Raw genomic sequence first — 21,501 nt, 5'->3', positions numbered from 1 at the left:
CAGAAGTACAATGTATAGGAAGAAGCAGCAATGGAAATAATGTCATGCTACACAGTGGATTTCACACTGAAGACCAAGAAAAGGCTTTGTATAGTTTTAGGCCAAAGAGTAACATCGTTAGGTTTCCATCTTAGAAAACTCATTCTTTTTTTTTTTTTTTTTTTTGCTGTACGCGAGCCTCTCACTGCTGTGGCCTCTCCCATTGCGGAGCACAGGCTCCAGATGCGCAGGCTCAGCGGCCATGGCTCACGGGCCCAGCCGCTCCGTGGCATGTGGGATCTTCCCGGACCAGGACATAAACCCATGTCCCCTGCATTGGCAGGCAGACTCTCAACCACTGCGCCACCAGGGAAGCCCCAGGAAACTCATTCTTGAGTCAGTGTTAGAATGTTTTCCCCTTTTGGTGTGGGCAAGAGGAAGGAAGTATGGAGACAAAAGAATGGAAGAAGGGATATCAGGGAAGAAGATTTTTTTGTAGCCCAGGTGTGATGCCGCTGCCAGTGTGAGCTAAGAATAGGCTATGGGAATAGAAAGTGACCTTAAGGAGGCAGCATTGATGGGATTTGGTAATCCATAGGATGTGAGAGGTAAGAGAAGTCAAGGATGACTTCCTGATCCCAGTGAATCAAGATTTTTTTTTTTCTGTGTGTGGATTTGTTCTTCATTTACTTTCTTGCCAATGGAACAAGAATAGACTTCACATATCTAAATGACTACTTTTTATTCCTGAGTTTTTGCTTCATCCAAACATGACCTTTGTGTTGTCTCTAGAACTTGAATGCTTATATTAATGAGAATTTCACCTCGGTCTTTTAGAGAACAGGGTGGGTCTTGCGTTTTTGGCAGAGTTGTTGGCTGTCTGATAGAAAGTCAATACTCAGAAGGGTGCCCTCCGCTTTGCTAGATGATCCATGTGTTAATTCTCAGTTAACACCTCACAGCAGCATCATTTTTCCCATATTTGAAGGAAAGAAAGCCATGACTTGGGTTAAGTAAGAGCCAATAAGTAGGAATAGGTTCAAAGCCAAATTTTCTGACTTCATGTTCTTTTCTTTTTCCATCAAATGACACTTGCCTCAAGGGATTAAACCAAGAAAAACTGAACAAACAGATTCGTTTCACTGAAATATTTCTGAGCTTTCTTCCTGAAAGAAAGATTTCTGAGCCCATCATTTATGTGGTCTTAGAGGTGGCCGAAAAATAATAGAAACAGTATATAATGTGAGTAAGAGACACAAGAACAGCAAGAGTAGAAGAGTTATAATATTCATTAAGTGACTCCTGAGCCAGCAAAAGCTTTGGCAAGATGAGATTAATGTGGTCATGATGCGGTCAAGGTGAATCATGGCCACACAACACTCAAGGTGGGTGCATCTTCCTGACCCCTCTTGTCAGATCACCTTTCCCTATTCTCATTTTCTCACAGCATTTATGTCTTTTCAGAGCATCATCTGAGATTTTTATGTACTTATTATTTAGTGTTTCCTGCATGAGATTATCAGCTCCTTTGGGCCAGGGACTGTTGTGTCTCGTGCACTGCTGTGTCCTCAGAGCCTAGAAAAACACTAGCATGTAGGAATCACTCAATAAATATTTGTTGAATGAATGAATTTTATCAAAAAGCCAGGCATTCAGGATAAAATAACTTTTAAACAATATAATATAAATAAAACAACTAGCTGAATTTAATTATCAGTGTTGGTTATGGAAGCCCGCATTCAGCTAATATTTTAGAGGATAATCTTGCCATTTCTTTTTCTACTGCTGATGCTAGGAATTGTAAAAGATAAATGATGTGGAAGTAATCTTAGGGAGAAGAACATTACAAAGGTTAGTGCATTATAAGCACTAAGAAGGAAACTTATAATGCCACATTGTATTTTATTACCAGGACAATGTTGAATGAACCATTAAGAGAATTCTTAATATGTGTGAAAACTCTCAATTTATGGAAGGAAATACTAAACATTAAAGCTATAGGCTTTGACACAGAATTCAGGAGCCAGGGAGTCAAACTGGAAACAAGACTGTCTTTGTTTATAGACAGTAGAAAACCTTTGATAAAAAAAAAAATTAACTTCAAATACCAGTACTGTTTTTTCCTATGTAAAAGAATATCATGTTCATTTTATACTGGGGAAGGGGAGACATCTGTATTATTATGCAGAGATTGAGGCCTAAAATTAATAATTTGGTAGAGGTGATAACATATAACATGTAACTTGAAGTGGGGAAAACAATGGTGAATTATTTAAATTTAAATAGTATTTAAATTTAAATTAGTATTTAAATAGTATTTAAATTTTTGTGTATGTACATTGACTGGTTTTAACTAATTAAATGTAAAAAATAAAAAGAACAGAAAATAACATCTTTTAATTTATTATAATAAACTATATTCATTCTCCCAAAGAACTGAAAATTTTACTTTTAACTAGTTGTTTAATAGAGACATCAGAAAAAAATATAGATGATATTTTTCATCTCATAGTGACTTGATATCCAATAGTAGGTGAGTATGTTTATCTGGGATAAAAACAAATCAGTTGCTATGTAGCCTGTGCTACAGTACAGTTTGTCTACCCATAAAACTGACCCCACTTAAGTTCTCTGCTCAGAGTTTCCCTATAATTCTCAGTATCATTTATAACACAGTTTAAAGCAACACATTTGAACTATCTATTCACCTATCTGCTTCATCTTCTTGATGGCACTCCACTAGGGGAGGAACAATATCTGCTTCATTCTTGAGTCATTCATTCATTCTTCCATTGGGATAGGAGCTAGGAATATGAAATATAAAGGGAATTCCCTGGTGGTCCAGAGGTTAGGACTACACACTTCCACTGCAGGGGACACGGGTTTGATCCCTGGTCGGGGAACTAAGATCCCGCATGCTGTGCCGTGCAGCCAAAAAAAGTAAGATGTGTCTCTGCTCTCAAGATGCTTAGTGAAGAAGAGTGAGATACATAAGCAGATGCTTATACAGACATGTAGTGAGTACAGGTTAAAGGTTTAGAAGGAAATTACGGGTGCTTGGAGGAAGGTCACCTAACCAGGCTAAGGGATAGGTATGTCTGGATTTCAGCATAGGCTTCCTGTATGAGTGGCTGATGCTTGATACCTAAAGGCTTAATAAGAATTAGCCTGATGTAGTTACAGGAGTTGAAATGAACAAATAGAAGAGTTACGACATTTGGTACTGCTCATGGTCATGGTTGGTAGGGATAGGGAGGGATTTCTTTAAACAGTGTGTAGCAATTAGATCTCAAAGGGAGATAGTATTGAAAGAAAGTTCTGGAGAGATTACTAGATGCCAGATCCTGAGTGGTCTTATGTATCATGTTGTCTTGTAGATGATTGCTGTCCAATAGAAATAAAATGCAAACCATGGGTGGAATTTAAAACTTTCTAGTAACTGCATTAAAAGAAAAGAACCAGATAAAATTAATTTTAGCGATCTATTAGTCTATATATATATATATATAGAATTTTTAAAAAACATTGAGATATAATTGGCATATTAGTTTCAAGTGTACAACATAATGATTCAATATTTGTATATATTGCAAAGTGATCACCACAGTAAGTCAAGTTAACATCCCTTACCACAGAGTTACAATTTTTTTTCTTGCAATGAAAACTTTTAAGATCTGCTCTCTAAACAACTTTCAAATATACAATAGAGTATCATTAATTACAGTCACAATGGTATATGCTACATTCCCATGACTTACTTATTTTATAACTGGAAGTTTGTACTTTTTGACCACCTTTACCCATTTTGTACCCCCCTCAACTCCCACCTCTGGCAACCGCCAATCTGTTCTCTGTATCTTTTTTTTTTTTTTTTTTTTTTTGCGGTACGCGGTCCTCTTACTGTTGTGACCTCTCCCATTGCGGAGCACAGGCTCCGGACGCACAGGCTCAGCGGCCATGGTTCACGGGCCCAGCCACTCCATGGCATGTGGGATCTTCCCGGTCCGGGGCATGAACCCGTGTCCCCTGCATCGGCAGGTGGACTCTCAACCACTGTGCCACCAGGGAAGCCCTGTTCTCTGTATCTTTGAGTTTGTTTTTTGTTGCTGTTGTTGAGTGATATATGTTATTAATGCAATATATCAGAAATATAATCATTTCAACATGTATTCAATATAAAAATTATTACTGAGGTAATTTCCATTCTTTTTTGTACTAAGTCTTTGAAATACAGTTTGTTTTATTCTTAGAACTTGTATTAATCCAGACTAGCCACATTTCAAGTGCTTGATAGCCATCCGTGGCTCATGGCTACCACATTGGGGAATGCTCTAGACCAACCTTCCTAAGAACACCAGTCCTACAAACTTTTCAGTGAAAACACTTGGGAGATCTGCCTGATATAGATCCCTCCTAGAGAGTTAAACAAGGGATTAATATATTAAAGTCCTTGAGAAGTCTTCCAGAAGTAAAGTGGCTGTACTGCATACAGTTTCTCCAACTTGTGTAACCACAGAAAACTTCACCGGCTCCAGCGTCATCAACAACACGTAGGACTTGCCCTCGAGCAGCTGTGCTCCACGTGGTGGCAGGTTGCTTTCAGTGGATGGGGTCAGGTAGCCCACTCTAACAGCAGCACATAGGACAGAGTGGGGACAGAGGTCTGTGACGAGGCTATCTTTGGGAATGACACAAGGCACTAGGACAAATGTCAAGGAGGACCTCAGAAGTTTTCATTGTTTCAGTCAGTAATTAACTCTACTTAGTAAAGAATGTGAATTTGCAGGGATTTCATTGGACCTCTTCCCAAGTTGTAGATTCTATTAGAATAATTTTCTTGTTCATTTTCATTGTTTTGATCAATAATTAAATCCTCATTAAACAAAAAATTTGTGATGTGTTATTCAAACTTTTTATGTGGGACACACTCAATAAAAACCTGCTCACTTTTATTGTGTCCAGTTTTTAAAAATTTAAGCAGATTGCCTTTTAGAAGATTTTCTATTTCTTGTTTCCTTTTTATATCTTATCTGCATTCCACTGTTGCATTTTCTATTTCTTTCATAAATCACATTTTTTGCTTATTCTAAAAAAATAAAAAAGAAAATGTAATTATAATCAAAATGTATGAACTTTTTAGAAAATGTACAAAATTTTAATGTATTGTCAAAAATTATAAATCATAATCATGTAAAAAAGTTACCTATAGTTTAAAATGTATTTTTATTTTGAAATATTTAATATAATTAATTAAAATGTAAAACAAAATACTAATGATAAAGCACAGTAAGAGTTAAAATAATTTAAACAAGACAATATTTTTGTTGAATTTTTAAAAAACAATGAAATCATATCAAATGTTTATAAGAACATGAGTATTTGCAATTTTAATTTTAATATCCACCTCATTGCTAATGTTAAATGTAATATCATGTGTCACACATTCTCTGTCTAGACCAATGTGCCTATATACAAATCTAAGAGTGATATGAATTATTTAATACTGCAAATTTTTCCCCAGGCTCTATGTGCAACTGTGGCAGATATTGCTCTAATTTGTGCATCCCTCCAGAGCCGCCAAGCCTAATCCTAATATTCGTGGGGTTTGAAGCAAGATATGAAGACTCATGTGTCGTATGTCTACATGTTTAAAGGTTATAAATCGTATTAACAAATCATAAAATAAAATATGTGCTATTCCCCGATTTTTGATGAATATACCTTCTTAAGGACCTGAAAGTTCAGATTCAAATTAAGAGCTACTGAGCTTCTCAGAGAACCATGTCAGAAAGTCACAGCACAAGCAAAGCTGGCCTGAAGCTTCAGCTCCACACTTCATCCCCTTCTCCTGCCACCTTCCTGCTCCATCACATACTGTGTGGCTCTTGCACACTTACATATGGACATTCCAGTCTACGTGTCCATACTCCAACTGTATCACCCATAAACAGCTGCTCTGGGTGTCTCTCAGGCTTAGGTATATACACAGCAGTGGTTCGTCCATCTTCCTGGGGAAGGATTTGAGAAAGGCTGGCACAGTCCCTGGTGATGGGTTCAAGGCTACTAAGACAGGGATTTCTGGAACGGGAGGAGATGAGGCTTCATAGGCACTTCTTGGCCCTCTGTACTCCTAGGCCTGTGAGGAAAGGCATAGTCAAAGGAGTTCTTTAAGGTAGAGGCACAGGGCTAAACTCTGAAGGTGCTACTCAGAACCATAAATTGGAACACAAAGAGAAGCAAAAAAATGGCATACTGGGAACAAATATTCAGTTATGCCATCTGAGAGGAAATACTTTGGCAAGTGTATTAGCTTGCTAGAGCTACCATAACAAAGTACCACAGACTGGGTGGCTTAAACAACAGAAATTTATTTCCTTAGTTCTGGGTCCTAGAAGTCCAAGATCAAAGGGTTGGCAGGGTTGGTTCCTTCTGAGGCCTCTCTCCTTGTCTTATAGTCTGTGTGTGTCTATGTCCATATTTCCTCTTCTTATAAGGACACCAGTTGTATTGGATTAGGGCCCACCCTAATGACCTCATTTTGACTTAATCACTTCTTTAAAGACTTTATCTTCAAATACAGTCGTATTCTGAGGTAGTGGGGTTAGGACTTCAACATATGAATTTTGAGAGGACACAATTCATTTCACCACATCAAGTTTATTAATTTGTCTTTCTTTTCACCTAAGCATCTGCTTACTTAAATTCCTCAGCAACGTGAAGGGAGAAGCGTTTTTTCACTTATCTAGGTAATGACACAACTCTCACCTTTAATAGCATTCGCATGGTTGGTTGCATTTTGTTTCAGGAACTTAAGGGACGAGATGTGGAGAAGAGATTGGAGAAGGGTTTCCTTGGGGCTTGAACAGTGTTAGTTTCAAAAGTGGATGTTTGGGGTTATGGGTTGACTATTTCAGTGCTGAGCACCACGTCCTAAGTGATGGTCACTGCGTGTTCGTCAGCAACTCTTTGTGTTTGTGATATGCTGCTCTCTCTATAGCACAGCATCTGGAGAAGGGCCCCTCTTGTCTATGTCTCCAAGAAGGATTGCAAGGAGTGTTGAGGGCTTCCATTATAGGTGTGCAATTGGAAATAGAGGAATAGAGAGCAGTGGACAATGTGATAAATATTTACACATGGCGAAATCTGTAGGCTTTATATTAGGGAGTGAGAAAGAGGAGGGTGTCAAGAATGATTCCCTGGGGTCTTTCTTGGGTGATGAGGTGACTAGTAATATTGCTAACTAAGGGACAAAATCTAGAGAATCTACTTTAAGGGAAACAAGGAGTTGCATCTGGGGTGTGCAAATTCCACAGGTAAGTTCTAGTGATCGCAAGCCCTCAAGTTCATGTTCCTGTCATCCATACAACTTGGTTAATTATGCCAGTCGGCAGAACTTGATTTAAAGGCTATGGTGGTAGTTGGTATGCTAATTAATAATCAACATACATCAACTGAAATGTGAATTACCCGAGTTTATTGACGATAATATAGTCGTGACGAAAGGGAGAAAGAAAAGGGAATAAGGCAAGAGCATAACATTTAAAAGAGTCGTGCAAAAACCAAACCAAACATAAAAGAACAGACAAGAGAAGCAAGTCGTTCTGGAAGAATGTGACCTGTTCCCCTATAACTTTGGCCTGGGGCCTCTAGAGCCACCTGTGAAAATGCAAGTGACACAAAATACGCTGATTCATTTCTAGCATATTTACTTCTTTGGCATCAAATGAAAGGCATTGATGGTAACTACAATGAAGCCAAGTTTTGCATTCCAGGAAGGTTCAACAAATTATTTTTTTTTAAAGACTTACACTTACAAAGCCTATTGTGTAGAATAGTCAAAAGATAACAATACTACTAATATCCATCAACAGATGAATGGATAAACAAAACGTGGTATGTACCCACTATGAATATTGTTCAGCCATAAAAAGGAATGAGGATCTGACACGTTACAATGTGGACAAACCTTGAAAACGTTGCGCGAAGTGAAATGAGCTGGATATAAATGGACAGATATTGTATGGTTTCACTTATACTAAGTGTCTTGGATAGGCAAATTTATAGAGGCAGAAAGTAGATTAGAGGTTACCAGGGCTGGCAGGAGGAGGAATAGGAAGTGATGGTTTAATGTGCACAGAGTTACTGTTGTGATGAAAAAATTTTGGAAATAGATAGTGGTGGTTGTTGTATAACATTGTGAATGTAATTAATGTCACTGAATTATGCACTTAAAAGCAGTTAAAATGGAAAATTTTATGTTATACATATTTTACCACAATAAAGGAAAAAAAAAACCTATATAGGTTTTGAGCACATAATAGGGTTGAGTAACCCACAGTTTTCACTCTCAAAAAATAGTCTAAGTGTTTCAGAGTAATAATACCAAACAAAAATGGACATGAACTTACACTCCAATTACCAATTACAGGACCTAGATTGTATTCCAGAATATAAAATTTTTCTGTTTAATATATGCTGATTAGCATTTGAAATAAGGTTTTTGGGTCATCAGTTCATTCTCAAGGTAAGAAATCCAATCTAAATGCATCTTCAGAGATGAGTTCCTTTGGGTCATTCTTACTGACTAGATTCATCGGCAGTGCCCTACTTTTATATGTTAAAAAAAAACAAGTCAAACACCCTACAAGATTTCTTAGTAGGAAAAATATATTTTATAAGTTAAATGAAGCAACATTGCCCCAACAGTCTCTTTTTCTCAAATTTACAAGTCCTTGTCTTCTTAAGGCATCAGATCTAATTTTCTTCTGCCTTATTTTCTGTTTCTTAAAATAAACTTTTAATTTTTGAATATTTTTAGATTTGTAGAAAAGTTAAGAAGATTGGTTCCATGCACCTTTTACCCATTTCCTCCATTATTAACATTATTATGGTATATTTGTCACCGTTAGTAGCCAATATTAATATATTATTATTAACTAAAGTCTATACTGTATTCAGATACCCATAGCTTTTACCTGATGTCCTATGTCTATTCCAGGATCCTACACAGGATGCCATGTTACATTTAGGTATCTTGTCTCCTTAAGCTACTCAAGACTGGGACTGTTTCTCAGACTTTCCTTGTTCTTCATGACTTTGACAGTTTGAAGGACAATTTGGTCAGGTATTTTGTAGCCTGTCCCTCATTTGGGGTTCCTTGGATGTTTTTCTCAGGATTGGACCGAGGTTATGGGTTTTGGGGAGGAAGATCACAGAGCTAATTGCCATTCTCATCACATCATCATATTGAGGGTACTTGTTATCAATATGACTTAAGACTGGTGATGTTAACCTTAATCACTTGCCTGAGTTGGCATTTGTCAAGTTCTCCACTGTGGAGTTACTCTCCTCCCCACCCTTCCATGCTGCACCCTTTAGAAGGAAGTCACTGTGTACAGCTCATACTTAATGGGGTGGGAGTTACGTCAGCTCCTTGAGTGGAGAGTAGAACTTACCAGCACAAAAGGTGATCCTTAATATGTGCAAAACCTTTTTGGAGGGTAAAAGGGCAGCTTTATTGAGAATACTTAGGTCAACATCCATTTATGATAAAAACTCTCCAGAAAGTGGGCATAGAGGGAACCTATCTCAACATAATGAAGTCCATATGTGACAAACACACAGCTAACCTCATACTCAATGGTAAAAATTTGAAAGCATTTCCTCTAGGATCAGGAACAAGACAAGGATGCTCATTCTCACCACTTTTGTTCAACAGCTTTGGAAGTCTTACCCACAGCAATCAGAGAAGTAAAAGAAATAAAAGGAATACAAATTGGAAAGGAAGAAGTAAAACTGTCACTGTTTGCAGACGACATGATACTATACATAGAGAATGCTAAAGGTGCCACCAGAAAACTATTAAAGCTCATCAACGAATTCAGTAAAGTTTCAGGATAAAAAATTAATATACCGAGAATACTTAGATCAAAGAGACAGCTTCCAAAAATTTCTATGCTAGTAAATGGGTTTATTTCATTTAAGCCCTATATAGAGAAGGTCAGAATAATCACAATTTTTTCTTCACTTGGTAATCAGAAAGTAAGAGAACTTAGCATGTATTAGTAATTACTTGGTAAGTATTTAATATAAGCATTATTTTAAGGGAACAAATGAAGCTCACAGCTAGTCAACCTGGTGTTAAGTAGTTTTATTATGAGATAAAATAAAAGATGAGGAAAAGTAAATGTGGTGAAGGAAGGAATGGACTGGGGACCAGGAACAAAACCCAGGCAGGTATCTAAAGAAACCTAGAGAAGGGAAATCAATTCCAGACCCATGACAGGGAGGTCAACTTTACCATCACATATTTTTTATAAAGTTTTGAAAGTCATTTCACTTCTTCCTTTGTGAGACTAAGCATCTTCTTAAGGAAAATACAGCAAAAATTTCCTGGTCCCAAGTCCAAGAAGCATCATTACAGTCCCTGCTGACTTTGGGAGAGATTACGAACAAGTATGTTGGTCTGCATTGGAGTCAAGCTGGGACACTAAAAGAGACAAAAACTGCTGACATTATTTTTTAAATGTATGCAAATTTTAAAAAATCATTTAGGAGATTAAGGGATCCCAGGATGGAATGCACGCTATGAAAACATAATCTAACTGTATTACAAATGTGTGAAATAATCTTACTGTAGTGGCGGGGGGTTGTTAATTTCTAAGTAACTTTGGAAATGAATGGAGACTATAAGGCTAAAGACAAAAGGAATTGTTCATAAGCACTGTATTCTAGTTGGGAAAGTTGTGTTCCACAGGAGTATGGGTTAACTGTGAAACCACTGTACACATATACTGGAATTGAACAATAAGGTCATGGACAGTGGATGTCGGGAGCCAGGTTTCTCTCTTTTGGACTGAAAGGTTATAGACAAGCAAAGGGAGAAAGTCTAGAATGATCCATGTGGTACTGGATTAGAATAATCCATGTGATATTGGATTAAAATGATCCACATGGAACTGGATTAGAATGACCCATGTGGTACTCAGTGGATTGGACATGTGTTCATGTTCAGCTTAACATAGAGACAAGTGAATACCTATAGAAATATTTATAGATATATGTACATATAATAGTTAGTACACACACATCTATGTCCTTGTTTTGTCAACTGAAAGGGCCTAAAACCAACATCACCCCAGTAGCAAGGAGATATGAGTTTCTATTACCAGTCTTCAATAAAAGGAACCAAGACACTTTGGAAAAAATAGCTGATTGGGGACTGGGGTGGGAAATACTATACAAGATGAACCTGCAGCATCTTTGAGCACCAGAAAGTAAGGACGTGCTCAAAAACAATAATAACAACAAGAGCAAACAACAACAACAAAAACACAGTGATGGGGGTCCATCAAAGGGACACAGGAGCAAACTGAGAAAGCTCCCAATGACCAAGGCTGGCACAATCAATCAATCAGTGTTGGATTATAACTCAAAGTATAAGTATCCACGTGCTCATACTAATCTAAATAAATAAATAGGAAAGAATAGATGAATCTCCAGTGCAGAAATAGTCCATGTAATTTTTGTAGATCTAATTTTTATGTGTGTAACTCTCACTTCAACATCCTATAAAACTGTATGAGTTCTTAAAAACATTATATTTGAAGAGGCAAGACTAAGGGCTGATAAGGCCATGGGGCATCTTTTAATTGAAATGAGCAAACTAAAGGTGGTACAAAGCCACAAATAGACAGTTTTTTCATCTACTTCACACTTCCTTGGTAATGAACCTTATCTGACAATTACAACTTATTCCCACTTAGATCTTAAGAGGACACCCCTCTTGAATGCCTCCATATCTGTTTGAATTACCAGGTTTATGTGTCCTTGTATAAGAGTACATTTACATCCACATATACACACAAGAAATGTAAAAATTTTGTTTTCATTTGTAGCTAAAACAAAATGTTAATGTTTACTAGCCTCTAAAAACCACAGCAATGATGGGATGTTGTCATCTTCCCGGTCATTCATTACCGAGAGCTCCCAGAGTGTAAGGACGGCAGTGACTCAGTAGCAAATATTGCAGCCTCACCCCTTGTCCTCCTGAAATACACATCCAAAAGAGGGGTGAGCTGAGTGACAAAGCCTGTGGCCATTTACTGTAAGTTATGTGGCGCTCAGAAATAAGCACCAACAATGGCTAGTGTAAAAAAGCAAAACAAGCACCAGCACAACTGCTGAAAAAATATGCTTATTCTTTATGAAAGTGTTGACTGTCGGAGGTACTTGAAATGGTGGCAATGCATTGTTCAGCCTTAGTGATTCTTTCCTATGTGATCTTTGTCACAGTGTATGTGGCTTGCTCCAATGTGTCCAGGTAGCTGTGAATGACAGCCCTCCCCAGAGAACCTTTTGAAAATGGGAGGGTACCTCACACCACTCTCCTATCTTCAAAAAATGGCAAGCCACAGGGAGTATTCATATATTCTCAATTAACAATCTTGTCTTTAAAATCCTTGTTCCTTCTATTACAGCTGTAACAGCTGTTAGGGTAGATATGAGCCTGAAGGAAAGGCAATTCTTAAAGAGATACTCTTAAAAAACCCAAATTAGGCTTAAATTATAAATAAGAGATGTGCTTCTAGAAATAACTTATCCCATCCTATAAACCAAATAGAGCAGAAATCAGTTGTCACGTAAGAGCTACAAAATTTCGGTACCTATAAACAGGTCACAGCTGGATTGAAAGGCCCCTTTTTCAGCAAGTCTTTTTTTTTTTTTTTTTTTTTTTTTTTTTTTTTGCGGTACGCAGGCCTCTCACTGCTGTGGCCTCTCCCGTTGCGGAGCACAGGCTCCGGACGCGCAGGCTCAGCGGCCATGGCTCACGGGCCCAGCTGCTCCGCGGCATGTGTGATCTTCCCGGACCGGGGCACGAACCCGTGTCCCCTGCATCAACAGGCGGACTCTCAACCACTGCGCCACCAGGGAAGCCCCCAAAAGGCCCCTTTTTCATATGTTAGCCTCTCTTGGAAGTCAACTCCAAACATACATGTAATGATGATGTGCCTGAAAAAGCACTAACGACATGAAGATTTTCAATGGATTTAACTAAATGAAAGATCCAAAACGTTCACATTTAAGATTTGTTAATCCTTGTCCCTGGCCAACATTTTTTTATGCTGATTTGAAATTGTTTAACTATTACAAAAATGATGCAATATTGTAATTACTCTATGGGGTTTGGGTACATTTTTTTTTGTAATTTCCTTTATGTAATGGAATGATTTTCCTTTCCAGGAGTATATAAATACCCAAAGAAAGGACAAGGTCAGGTTGACAGATTGTGGGATTTAGATTGGTGCCTAAGCTATTTAAGGTCGACACTCACTGTAATCTTGAATGTTGGTGTTACCGACCAGGGTTCTTGGACTCTTTAATCAATAGAAATTGATAAGAGGCGATATGAGGAATCCAGGCAAGGCTTTTCTGGGACTCATGCTGCAGCAGGAGGGAGTGAAAACAAGTAACAGGTGTCCTTGCTCACTCTCCAAGGTGGAGGTGAGCCATTAAAGGGGTGAAGGTAGGGGTAGATCAATGGGCTGGGCTGGAGGCGTGGCTTAGGTGCTCTGCCCACCCCCTTGGTGGTGCTGTGTGCAGGGATCCTGCACAGTATGCTGCTGCTTTTGTTCCCAGCACCTCAGAAATGGCAGTTGGGTTTTGGCCTTTTTGTATCTTCTTGTTCATAATTTGCCCCATCTGCACATGCATGCAGTTATATTTTGTTTAACATTTTTATTGGAGTATAATTGCTTTACAATGGTGTGTTAGTTTCTGCTGTATAACAAAGTGACTCAGCTATACATATACATATATCCCCATATCTCTTCCCTCTTGCATCTTCCTCCCTCCCACCCTCCCTATCCCACCCCTCTAGGTGGTCACAAAGCACCGAGTTGATCTCCCTGTGCTATGCGGCTCCTTCCCACTAGCTATCTACCTTACGTTTGGTAGTGTATATGTGTCCATGTATATACTACCACTCTCTCACTTTGTCCCAGCTTATCCTTCCCCCTCCCCATGTCCTCAAGTCCATTCTCTAGTAGGTCTGTGTCTTTATTCCCGTCTCATGCAGTTATTTTTAGTCCCTTATAGTTTCTTTGTATGCTGTTGCTGGTCCAGGTGCAAGCACTGCGATAAAAGGTCCCAGGTTCCAGGTCCCAGCCTGTTTCACTTGTAACTGCTGTGGAGGAAGTCGATGTCCTTGGGCACCTTACAAAACTCAGCTTGTGCACAAGTTGGGAAGAAGAAGGAGGCCGGGAGGATTATTCCCTTACCACCCCACTCAGTCCCTTCTCTATCTCCCCAGAGGTCCACCCATGCCATTCTATTTACATCAATAGCAAAGACACAAGAGTCATCTTCCACTCTTTCACTGCAAATGAAGAAGTGATCTCTGACACCCAGAAGTGTGAATGGCACTTAAATACTGATATATTATACAATATACCAGGCTCTCAAAGTCTAGTCCACGTTCCAAATTACTGTTGATGGTTTGAATTGGGGTGGGGGGTGTCCTTCCCTCCTGGACTTTCATAGATGCTGTTCTTTGGCTTGAGTGTTCCCCCTTTTGAAATACATGCAGTGGTTGCCACCTCTATTAAGATTCCTGCCATTGTTGCAAATTCCGGAAAGCGGCAAAGCATCAAAAATAAACCTTCATTAAAATTATTCCCTTCTTATATTAGATAGCTTATAATTAGACTAACCAGATTTCCAAAACAGGGATGGAGAGGAAGAGAGGGACAGAAGGAGGAGGGAGAGAGGGTGCTAGAGGAAAGGATATGGGTAAAAAACAATACAAACAAGGACTACACTTCCCTCCCCCAAAGGAGCTTTCTTGTCATCTTGGAAAGATTATATAAAACCTATAAGTTAAAATCAAAATAAATAAATAACTTAATTTAGTTAATAGGAACACGTGCACCCTTCATGTGATTACTGAGTGTAATCGCCAGTCACTGCAGTAGGAACTGGAGACACAGAGAGAGAGCTGATCTTTAGTTGTAGGCTCTCGGAGCAAAATGAAAGTACTCACTGTTTCTGCCCATGTTTGCACAAAGGGAACAAGTTATGGTCCCCAAAGAAACTGAAACAATATAGAATTTTTTTTTTTAATGAGAATGATATAACTAGCTGATCATCTTACTGGTTATTTCACTTAAACATATCTACCTCTTAAGGTTACAATTCTAAACTCAAAATCAGGAGACCTGCCTACTACTGCCAACTTTGCCATTGATCTTGTAAGATCTTGCCATTTCTGTCCTTCATATTTTTGCTTTCTTATCAGGCCAAAAGTCTGTATCTACTTTCTAATCTGTAATATAAAACTTAGAAATCTCTTTCAATCCTTCCGGAGGAAGTCTGTGCTGAATCATAAAATGCTCTTTTATTTTAGAATGGATTTTGTATGTGCCAATAGAGAATTAATAAAGGGTAGTGATTAATGCTCCCAAAATATTCAGGGAGTTGGTCTTGTCTAGTTATTTCCCCATGCCTGAGCAGAATCATGATTAAGAGCTGACCAAGAAAAGAAAAAATAGAGAAGGAGCCTGGGTAGAGGGGATAGAGAATCAAGTTAGCAGGGTCACAGGGGACACTGACACTTCAAAAGGCTGAAAGGCTCTGAAATTTCACGAAGGATCGTCTTAGGTTTGGCAGATACGAAATTGTTAAATACTATCAGAGGAAAATGTGGAAAGGTAGACTAAGGCCTATCCAAATTACTCTGGACTTAACATGGCTCAAGATGTTTTGAAAATCACATTAAATCTGTCAGTTTAAACCTATTTCATGTAATGCTTGATACTAAACTAAGTACATGAAATTATGGGCATTCAGAAGATTTTTAAAGAATTTACTGGTTTTATTCTGGGGCAGTAATGGTTCAGTGAGGCATTGTAGGACAAAGATTGGAAGAGGAAAGAAGCTAGAGAATATAGCCTGGTATCTGGGGGCCACTTTCCTCCTTGAAATGATTGCCAATTTCAATAACAGATAAGCCCTCATAGAGACTGAACCTCATCTTTGAATCATCCTAATCCATATTGGATTTATATTATTTTCAGTTAGCAAATACCTCAAGCCTAGCTACTTGCTAGATGCAAGAGTAAATGATCCTTAGAGAAAGATAATATCATTAAGAGCTTGAAATTACTTCTAAATTTCTTCATATATAATTAGTCCAGCACCCATTCAAAAATAACCGAGCCTAAAAGGAGACCATATGACCCAAAACCAAAATAAACAACAGTTCATAGAAATAGACCTAGATTGAGCTGGACGATGAACCTATCAGACATTTATTTTTAAATGCTATACTTTATATGTTTAATGAACTAAAAGGCAGGACTAAAATTTTGGCAAAGGACTGTAGAAGAGAACCAAAAGGAAATTTTAGAACTGCAAACCACAATATCTGAAATTAAAACCAATAGATACATACAAAAGATCTTTCCAGGTTTAACTGGGGAAAAACTTACAGACTGGTCCCAACATTTCAACATAATTATGGTTCCAATTGTGTTGAAAGCAATTCAGGAAAAATGTACATAAAGATATATTTGGCTTTGGTTTTTCTATAGCTGAGTGAATAAATGATACACGCATTTAACTATATAATTCAACAAAAAAAAGTTAGGTATTTCAAGGTAGATACAGAAGTCACCTATTGTGACATGTATCTCTCACTAATGCATCATTCCAAGTCAATGAATAATTCACATTATTTTTATCCTACTTAACTCTGGTTTAATATAACTTTCCTTTCCCTGAGCCCAAAGCTTTGGAATCCTCACAACTTGGATTTCTTTCTTTCCTATTGGGCCAAATGCACCAAAGAAAATACTTGATTAGGATTTAGAAACCTGGGCTTTATGCTTATTTTTGCCACTGTCTCTGACTGACATTCCCTTTTTTGGCTCTCATCTCTTCCTTTGTAACGTGAAAGATGGCACAATCTCTTTCAGCTATAAAAGTCAAGATGATGATGGTAATAATACTACTACTAAAGGAATGGGAGGTGTATGTTTTCAAAAAAAAAAGAAAGAAAGAAAGGGAGAGGAAGAAGGAAAGAAAAGCAAAGGGATTTCAAGAATAAAGTGTAAAATATAACCTTACCATGGAAGGAAGTTACAGTTCACTCAGATTAACTGTGGGGAAAGAAAAACCCAGAAACTGACCAATTTTTAATGTTTTCTAGAAGGAGAGAATACCATATTTTCACACTATGAGCTTCTTAAAAGTTGACCCTGGAAATTTCTGTGTGTAAAGACCTATACATAGTAATAATTGTTTCACTTTACATCTCTGTGGTGCTTTGACCTCACACATTCTCAGTACATTTCATCTTTTTTGATCTTCAAACCAAACCTATTAAGTACAAATTGAACCCTACAAATGTATGAGGCTGACAAAAACCTTCTGGTCTTTTGTTCAGGACCTCAAGATTGTGTTTCACTTTGAGGATGGATGTCTGTTGAAGTTATACTCTCTCACTTATCTCTCTAGTGATCAAAATATTTAAGAATTTGTTATTGTCAGGAATGCATAATGGGGACAATATTTACCTTATTAGAGCCAACTGGATTACATTATAAACCAGCTGGATTATTCCATCTTGGATTAAATATTAGATCATAGCTCAAAATATTTCTTAGCATAGTGCTGATGTTCAAAAAAGTAGAAGGTTATTTTATATTGCCTATCTGCAGTGCCTTGCTCAGGACCTTGCATATAGTAGGTGCTCAATAAATATTTATTGAAATAGACTCTTTTTTTAAACTTTTATTTTTATTTATTTTTTGGCTGCGTGGCATTTGGGATCTTAGTTCCCTGACCAGGGATGGAACCTACAACCCCTGCAGTGGCAGCATGGAGTCATAACCACTGGGCAACCAGGGAAGTCCCAAAATAGACCCTTGAATTAAACTGGCACGCTGTGGACATTAAAACAAACCTCTTACTAGGTAAGTTGAAGACAAACTTTCAAAGAATCTGTAATTTAACTTCTAGATATTCCTAAATAAAGAAATTTGGACTCATTCATATTAGGTTTTGCTTAAATGTTTTTGTATAGATAAGGCCACTTCATAATGGTCCTCTGTTTCTAAACCTATTCGCTTGGTTTTGCTAAATGTAGTTTAAGCAGAATTTCTCTGAATTTTCTTTGGCTTTTGGCTTTTTGCAGTGAACTACAGGGATTGATAACAGAAGAAAAGCAATCGAACTTACAGCAGGTTTTTCTGATTCTATGCAGCACTTATCAAATACATGTAATGGGAAAGAATTCCATTTCATTTTTTTTCCCCTGAGAATGATAGCATTTAGGAGGAAGATGGGGAGAATTTTTTTTTTTTTTTTACAAATTTATTTATTTATTTATTTATGGCTGCGTTGGGTCTTCATTGCTGCACGCAGGCTTTCTCTAGTTGTGGCGAGCGGGGGCTACTCTTAATATGATAAATCTCTTTTAATAGAGAGCCTTCATTAAAAAAAAAAAATAGCATAAATTACCTGGTGGCCAGGGGCCAATGAGGTGCAGTCACCCCTGCACTGGTCCAGGGAACTGTCTCGCCTCTAGTGAGACTCCTAGCAGAAGTGGTTTATATTAGGAAAAAGAAAAAAATATTACAATCAGGTCATATGAAAATAAAACCTATGCTGCAAGAACCTAGCTGAATGTCTTGAACACAGGAGGCACCCAGTCAATACTGAAGCCTTGGATTAAAAATTCAAGTTTTGGGCTTCCCTGGTGGCGCAGTGGTTGAGAGTCTGCCTGCCGATGAAAGGAACACGGGTTCGTGCCCCAGTCCTGGAAGATCCCACATGCCGCGGAGCAGCTGGGCCCGTGAGCCGTGGCCGCTGAGCCTGCATGTCTGGAGCCTGTGCTCCACAACCGGAGAGGCCACAACAGTGAGAGGCCTGCGTACCACAAAAAAAAATAAAATAAAATTCAAGTTTTGCCATTTGCAGTAACATGGATGGACCTAGAGATTATCATACTAAGTGAAGTAAGTCAGAAAGAGAAAGATAAATACCATATGACATCACTTATATGTAGAATCTAAAATATGACACAAATCAACTTACCTACAAAACAGAAGCAGACATAGAGAACAGACTTGTAGCTGCCAAGGGGGAAGAGGGTGAAGGACAGATGGATTGGGACTTTGGGATTAGCTGATGCAAACTATTATATATAGAATTTCCTGTATAAACAACAAGGTCCTACTGTATAGCACAGGCAACTATATTCAATATCCTGTGATAAACCATAATGGAAAAGAATACAAAAAAGAAATTATATGTATATATAACTGAATCAATTTGTTGTACAGCAGAAATTAACATAACGTTGTAAATCAACTATACTTCAAAAAATAAGTTAAAAATATTAATCCAGTTTTTGGTTCTATTTTGACTAAATGAAAGCATCCATCTATATGCTTGTCCACTTTTGGGTTAATCAGTTCATTTTTGTTTGCTTGTTTGTTTTCAGTCTCTAAATGTTTTAGCTCTTTTATAAGCTGATACTTTCCCCATGATCTTCTGCTTTTCTTGGAATTAGCTTTTCTAAGGCATTTTCATTGTTAACACATAATCAATACATTTTACCAGTTACATCGGAGGTTGACTTGCCTAAAAAACAATAGAGTTATTTTGGGAGTTCCCTGGTGGGCTAGTGGTTAGGATTCTGGGCTTTCACTGCCATGGCCCGGGTTCAATCCCTGAATCCCTGGGTGGGGAACTGAGATCCCACAAGCTGCGTGGCATGGCCGAAACAAAACAGAATAAAAAAAACAATAGTGTTATTTCTTCTCCTGCGCTTAGCCGGGTACCAGCTCCTGGCAGCCTGGCAGGAACCACAGCTGCTGTCCTGGCCTGTGGCCTCAGCTCCTCCAGGTCAGAGAAGAGCTGGAGGAGGGAAAGGGTGGAGCTGGCTCCCGCTAGGCCATGAGAGCTGGTTGGGTGCATCTTCATCCAACTCCATGTTCAGTAACGTCAGGTGGGCATTGTCCGTGAAAATAATCAATAAATGATCAATAATAAGAATAGAAAAGAGTTTTATCTGAGCCAAACTGAGGACTAGCCCAGAAGCCAGATCACTCTGAGAAACTGCTCCAGAGAAACAGGGTTTTCAGCACAGTTTTATATCTTGTCAGAACAAAGAACATTAAACAAGTCAGGGACACATTTCTTCAAGGTAAAACACACACACACAGATCAGCTTGTACCCAGCAAGTCAGCATGGCCTTGGCACCTGGGAAGGGAGTCTTATCATCAAAAAAAAAAGATGATTTTGAAGATCAACCAATGATGGGATCCATTCGTCCTTATGGTCCCTTCCAGTTTTTATAGTCCGTGGAAAGTTGATGTTTTCAAGACAACGCTATCCTTTATCCCTGCCTGATCACTGCTGACAGTTACTAAAATTGGTGAAAAAGTAACTCTTGAAGGGTTTAGAGACTATGCATTCTTTTTTTTTTTTTTTTTTTGCCGTACGTGGGCCTCTCACTGTTGTGGCCTCTCCCGTTGTGGAGCACAGGCTCCGGATGCGCAGGCTCAGCCGCCATGGCTCACGGGCCCAGCCGCTCCACGGCATGTGTGATCTTCCCGGACCGGGGCACGAACCCGTGTCCCCTGCGTCGGTAGGAGGACTCTCAACCACTGCGCCACCAGGGAAGCCCGAGACTATGCATTCTTAAGCCTCTTTTATTTCATGAAATATGAGAAGGCCCTGTAAAAAGATTAGATTTTGGAGTGGATACAACAATCTTCTAAATATGAAAAAAAAAAATGCCAGCATACATATGACTTTGTGGACTTGCAAGAGAAACTAAAGGAAAATAAATGACACTGTAAAAGGATCTGTCCCTTGAAATCCCAGCTGACGTTAAATTCATGGCCACACAGAGGGGTTTAGATGTGCTCATCTGAGTTAGTGAGGCTTAATGGATTAAAAGTGGCTAAAAGCTCAGGAAATCTGCTTTTAGCTACAATTATGAAATCGTTATATATAGAGAGAATTATTTAAGTGTTATTCTTCAAGTGAATAAACTTGCAAGCTCTAAAACCATCACCTTCTCATGAAACAAACCTATGATCATGTGCATTTTTATTTTAAAATTAGTTTTACCCAATACAACTAAAATCTGGGCAATGTCTTCCTGACCAAAAAACCACCTAAGAATATCTATTAGGAATATGCTAGGCTACAAATAATAGAAAATGTGACTTATATCCAAGAGGGGTTATTTTTTCCACGATATAGAGTAGCCAGCGGTGTGGAGTCCAGCCTCTCGTGATTCTCCGGCCTTTCCTTCACGTTGGAGGAGAAGGACTGCGGCGCCACACGTCACACCTATTGTATCTTTCCAGGCAGGAACGAGAGGGGAGAAGGCTGGAGCTGTCTGTGTCTGCCTCTTTGCATCGAGATAAGCAAGTGCTTCTCACTCAGGTACCTAGCAGATTTCGGTGAACTTTCTGGCCAGAACTAGGTCACATGGCCACCTTTAA

The 21,501-nt window shown here is 38.5% G+C and overlaps 1 long non-coding RNA gene across 3 annotated transcripts in view; it reads left to right on the top strand.

Moving 5' to 3' along the window:
- Nucleotides 1-21,501, top strand: part of LOC117196813 (uncharacterized) — a 44,614-nt gene that overhangs the window by 7,333 nt on the left and 15,780 nt on the right. For 2 of the 3 annotated variants that reach the window (XR_007470392.1, XR_007470391.1), the window contains exons 1-3: nucleotides 1,882-5,633; nucleotides 17,814-17,951; nucleotides 21,364-21,442. This is a non-coding gene — a long non-coding RNA (uncharacterized LOC117196813). Of the gene's footprint in view, nucleotides 1-1,881; nucleotides 5,634-17,813; nucleotides 17,952-21,363; nucleotides 21,443-21,501 lie in introns of those variants that run through there. The other variant, XR_007470393.1, reaches the window with a different exon arrangement.

The sequence above is a fragment of the Orcinus orca genome, chromosome 12 (genome assembly GCF_937001465.1).
Source record: "Orcinus orca chromosome 12, mOrcOrc1.1, whole genome shotgun sequence".
NCBI lineage: Eukaryota > Metazoa > Chordata > Mammalia > Artiodactyla > Delphinidae > Orcinus > Orcinus orca.
The sequence above is the reverse complement of the archived record's forward strand: the minus strand, read 5'-3'. Positions and strand labels throughout refer to the sequence as shown.